Source organism: Miscanthus floridulus, chromosome 1 (assembly GCF_019320115.1).
Source record: "Miscanthus floridulus cultivar M001 chromosome 1, ASM1932011v1, whole genome shotgun sequence".
NCBI classification, from domain to species: Eukaryota; Viridiplantae; Streptophyta; class Magnoliopsida; order Poales; family Poaceae; genus Miscanthus; species Miscanthus floridulus.
In genome coordinates, this window is record NC_089580.1 from 57,761,300 (window position 1) to 57,767,565 (window position 6,266).

Below are 6,266 nucleotides of genomic sequence, written 5' to 3' on the forward strand. Positions count from 1 at the left end.
ACAATGCAAATGGAATTCATGCTAAGGCTTAATTATTGTGGGATTTCCATGTACTATGTGAAAGCAAGCTCGTGATTATTAGTTAATGAGACATGAGGGATTGCATATGGATTGGTCTCATATTTGAAGCTTGCTAGATTGAAATGAAAATGATAACAATACATGAATGGATGATTCAACACAAAGATGTGACTTGATGGCTTGAGATGGTGAAGATAGCAAGGAAAGGCTTCGAGGTACTAAGCAAGGGTGAAGGGCAAGCGACGGCTTGGCGGCCGAAGAACCTAGCTAGGGTGAAGAAGAAAGTACTTGCATTTAGTTGAGGTACTAATCAAGCTAAGATGGTCATATTGATGTGAAGGATCAAATCTATAATGAAGAATTTGATGGAAGTGACTTGATACATTTTGGATTATTCAAACTTAATGAATGGAATCAAGTCACATACTCAAGATGGCTATGCTCAAGTGAAAAGATCAACATCAACATGTTAGCACCCTTACTTGATGAAGATTGGAAGGGATGGCATCAATTCAAAAAGAACAACTCAAGTGGTATAATTTCATATTTCCGTTTATCTTGAGTTTAATAGGTATGCCGTACTATTAAGAGGGATGCATCATGTTGATAAATAATGTTTCATAAGTGCTCAAGCCAACCCATGTGAGTTTTGAGTATTTGAGCGACAAAAGTGCTAACTGTTTTTTGCTGGTCTGATAATACCGGACGTGTCCGGTATTCATACCGGACGTGTCCGGTATTTGTCCAGCAGCTGTAAAACTGTTGTTCTCGTGTTGGTTCGTCGGGAGTTCCGACGTAGGTCGGAAGTTTCGACGGTCGGGAGTCCCGGCATGGGTCGGGAGTTCCGACGTCTCGCACTTCAACTGACTTGGAGGGTTCACTGTCCTGGTCATACCGGACGTGTCCGGTATGGATGACCAGAAGCCAACGGTCAGTTTTCAAAAGTCGTGAGGGTCGGGAGTTCCGACGGTCGGGAGTTCCGACATGTGTCGGGAGTTCCGACACCTCACTAACTTTAACTCAGTTACATGTTTTTCAAAATTACTGAGGGTCGGGGGTTTCGACTTGAGTCGGGAGTTCCAACGGTCGAAAGTCCTGGCATTCTTCGGGAGTTCCGACGCCTCACAACTTCACTGTAACTTAGTTACCGTTGGCGCAGTGTGAGTAATACCGGACGTGTCCGGTATTCATACCGGACGTGTCCGGTATTGCAACGGCTATAAAACGGCTAGTTTTTCAAGGGGGCTATAAATACCCCCAAGCCTCCACCTTTGGAGGCTGCTGATTCTGCTGAGATAGACACACGTTTTTGAGCCTTGTCAACTCTCCTAAACCCTCTCTTAGTGAGTGTGTGATCCAAATTGCAAAATCAATTTGTGGGTTGAGAAAGAATTTGAAAAAGAGAGCAAGCCACCACTTGAGCACTTGTGCATATTGTCAATCTCGTGATTCGCATTTGTTACTCTTGGACTCTTCAGTCCTAGACGGCTAGGCGTCGCCGGAGAGCAACCGAGAGATTGTGGTTGCTTCGGAAAGTTTGTAACGGTCGATTCTGCTGCCTCGAAATCATTTAGTGGAAGGAGGAAAAGGAGTTGGAAAAGACTCCGGCTAGAGTGACCTTCGTGGTACCCTCTAGGGCTGACCTTCGCTGGGTCGCCCGCAGCCCCCTCAACGGAGAGTAGGACTCGAATGAGTCCGAACTTCGGTAAAACAAATATCGTGTCTTAATTCGCATTCCATTTGATATTTGTGTTGCTCTAGCTGTGCTGCAGGTTCTCTGTGTATATTGTCATCTCCATTAGGTGCCTGCAGTTTGGTTTGAAGATAGAAATCGAAAGGAGCAAGTTCGGGGCTGATCTGCAGAAATCGTGTATACCGGACACGTCCGGTATTCATACCGGACACGTCCGGTATTTCCTGCCTGCACTGAAAATATTTATTCTCTGTTCTAACTTGGTGTTGCAGGGTTGTAGCTTCTAGATATATTCTTTATACCTTGTTTACTTTGTGGCTAACTTGTGAGGGGTGGTAGTACTCTTGATTTGGAGTTTTCATTTTGGAAACTCCCCTTTCTAATTATTTCCGCATTTAAAGGTGTTAATTTTCAGAAACGCCTATTCACCCCCCTCTAGGCGGCATCCTAGGTCCTTTCAATTGGTATCAGAGCGAGGTTCTCACCTAAAGCTTCACCGCCGTGAGAAAAGGATGTCGACGCCTATCGAATTGGAGCCGGTGCTTCTCCAAAATGATGGTTCAAACTTTCTACCTTGGTCAATTAATGTACTCAATGCTTTTAGAGATATTAGTCCTCTTGTTGAGCATATTGTGGATGCAAGCATACCTCTTCCTATAGTTGATTGGAGCAACTACAAAAATTTGTCAAAAGAGGAAGAGATATGCGTGCAACTCAATGCTCAAGCTATTAATGTCATTTTGAGTACATTAAGTGTAGAGGTTCAAGATGAGGCAATCTTCAATGGACAACCACCTCCGGAGAGTGCTCATCTCCTTTGGATTAGACTTTTTGATTTGTATGGAAAATCCAAATGTGATGATGCACTTGAGAACGAGTCAATGGAAAGTATGTCCATTGTGTCATCATACAGCGAAGAAGCCTCACAAGACCTCAAGAGCGCCGAGCCAGAGCAAGAAGTGCAAACAGTGCATAACGTGTTGTCTACCTGCACATACCGGACATGTCCGGTATGCCTACCGGATGTGTCTGGTATGGCCAAGGTAGCAGACCAGCAACCAGCTGTTTGCAGCGATGCTCAAGCCCGATGGCGACCAAGTGATGAGTCAACCTCAGTATCTCATGATACTCATCACTTGTGTCTCATGGCCAAGAAAAGCAAGAAGAAGAATAACAAGAAAGATCAAGAAAAGGAGAAAGCACCAGTAGATGATCAAGATAAGAGTGATGTTGAAGTTGAAGACAACTACAACCTTGATCATCTCAACCATAAAGACAAGTTCATCATCATGAAGATAGTTGAAAAGAATGATGAGCTTGAAGAAGAGATTGAGAAGTAAGAGCAATCGCTTCAAAATCAAGAAAAGTTTCTCATCTCCAAATTGCAAGAGCTAAAGGCAATAAATGAGAGGTATGAAAAATTGTCAATTGAGCATGCTTTAGTTACTAACTCCTCTTCTAGTGTTTCACAACTAGAGAAGGAAAACTTTGAGCTCAAGGCAAGGCTAGATGAACTATCAAGCAAGTATAATGAGCTACAAGCAAATTATGTTCATCTAAAATGCTCTCATGAGGAAGTAGTAGAATCAAGCATCATGCTTGAGGTGGCTCATGAGGTTGTGATTATGTCGGTAAAATTCTCTCAACCTCTCACACATCCGCTCACTAGTACACCACCTCAATTAAATATTTCTCGTACTAATGAATGTGCTCCTCAAGCAAGCCAATCTTCGATTGAGCTAAATCTTATAGAAAACATAGAGCTCAAAGAAGAAGTGCAAAGATTAAAGAAAGATGTGATTCGGTTGAAGGGTAAGGAGAAAGCACAACCTTCTCAAGATAACCGTGATAACATGGTGAAGAAGCTTGAGAAGGGTTCAAACCTTGCTTCCTCCAAAGCCCAACAAAAGAATCACATCTCAAGCAAGACCAACACAACCAAGAGCAAGAAACATGGAAAAAGGATGTGCTATGGTTGTGGATTGTATGGACATGAGTGGGCTATGTGTCCACACAAGAGTTGGGCCGACAAGGTTGAAGCCGCAAATCAAAAGGCTTCTACCAAGAAATGCCCAATGTACAAAGTGGCAAGAAAGAAAGCCCAAGTTGCAACAAGAAGATGCTATGGATGCAATGAGATGGGCCACAAGGTTGATAGATGTCCATACAAGCAAAACAAGCATAGAGCAAACAAAGGCCGCATATGCTATGCTTGTAAAAGAAAGGGGCATCTAAGCTATGAATGCCCAAATGGTAACTCACCTAAGCCAAACACATTTGTTTATCATGATATGCTTAGGAAGACCACAAATGGAGTTAGCATTAGTAAGGTGATGTGTTCACCACAAACTAGTGCTAAAGCCATTTGGGTACCTAAGCACTTGTTGACTAACTCAAAAGGACCCAACAAGAGTTGGGTACCAAAGTGTGCTTAGGTTAATGATGTAGGTACTTGGTGATGAGATGAAGCCTTCGGGGTGGTTGAGCAAGCAATTTGACTATATTCACTCAATCTATCAACCAATTCTTATCTTAAATCCTTTATATGGTTGACCCGAAGATAATTCAATGAACATCTCATATATTTCATCATCACCATTGGTAACAAGTACCTAAACCTTTTAGTATAGCCACCTTGTTCATTTCATGTTCTATAGTTCACAAATAGGTACATTTGTGAAATAATGAAAGTGGCTAATTAATTTCACTTGAGATTTATCATGTTTGCCATATGATGCTTTTATTAGCTCTCTAGTAGAGTAATTTATTTGTCGAGATGCAAGTATACAATAAATAAATATTACAGTTAAAACGAAGAATCACAAGCAGCAACTTAATTGGTTCTGTCTTTCACCTATCGGACGTGTCCGGTATTGCTATCGGACGTGTCCGGTAGGCCAGGGACAGAAAGTCAGTGTTTATATTTTGTGTATTCCGGACGTGTCCGGTATACTACCGGACGTGTCCGGTATTGCATGGACCAGAACACTAATTGTGTTCCATCTGAGTACTCGATCCATACATTTTTATATATCCCTAACTTACTCAGAAGCTTGTGTTTTATCAAATCTAAGTGGATTGTGAGCATCTCTTAAACTCACTTTTAACTATAGCAATCTTATTTGGTTTATGGTCAAAATGAAAATTGGCTCTCATTTTTTTATTAGAATAAAAATGCTTGTTGAAAGTCATTCAAAATACTTGAAGCACTTATTTAGGGGGAGCTAAGTTTCCATTTTACACCATTGTGGACTAACAAATTTATCTAGCACTCTTTGTAGTCCTTTGGATGAAAAATTGAATTTGTATCAAGCATGATTACTTGGCAATCAAGGTCAACATAAAGATTATCATGCCACGTATCTTCTTAGTGGTATTCTTGTGGGCTCAAGGCAAAGGTATGTGTTTACATACATACATTGTAAGTGCATCAAAGGTCCTTTATATGTTAGAATGTGCATTTGTGTGACATAGGAGAGATGTTTTTCAAAACCCCTAACTAGCATGAGTAGGAAGTGTGAATTTGAAAAACTATTTGAATCTTGGTCTTTGTGACCTAGCCTTACCATGTGATGATTATAGCTCTCCTTGATTGTTTGATCAGCTAATCACACATGACATGGCTCTCTTAAGTCCACTATCTACTTTGTCTCACTTTATCTCTCTCAAGCAAGCAAATTATTGATTATGCCATTTATTTGGAAAAGAGAAAATAAATTGATGGCATTCGATAAGAAAAGTGATAGTACTCGGTTTGGATCAAGATCATACACCTTTTTGGACTGAGCAACAACAGAGAAAGGGTTTGGAAGAGTGAGAACACATTTTGGAATTATTTGGGCCAGTCCGCGTATACCGGACATGTCCGGTATGCTACCGGACGTGTCCGGTATGAGCGGGACTATAAAAATAGAGCGTACCCCTTCGGCCCAACCAGACTTGCCTCCTCCAAACCAACCAGCCGACGCCCTTCTTCTCCCCTAGGGCGACCAAGGATTTCACCAAGGAAAAGAGAGAGAGGGAGATTGCATTGGAGAAGGCTTGGATCAAGGATTGAAGGCCCGTGGATTTGGATTTCACATCGCTCTCTCTTCTCTCCTCTCAAGGTACCCTAATCACGGACCTCGTCCGATCTACATGGTTAATGCATGATTTGGAAATTCCTTCGGTAAATATGCTGCATTGGTGATATAGAAGCAATGCCCAATGTTTGGAATTGATCCGTGGTGGTTTGAATCGAGGGACCCTGGTTAGGGTTGCTGGTCGCCCATACCGGACGTGTCCGGTATGCTACCGGACGTGTCCGGTATGGCCCAGCAGAGCAGACTCCCTGCTGATCTCTGACTCAATCCTATCTAGAATGGTTTGTTAGGCTTAGTTTCTTTTGTATCTACGTTTTGCAAACCTTGTGACAATGGTGTGTCGAGGTGATTGTAAAACCTTGGATGAAAGAATCTATGTCTAATTACAATTCAAGAATAAGCTATGGGCATGTATCTAAAATTCTTTGGAAATCTTTGGATACAGGACAACTGCCATGAGTGGACGACAG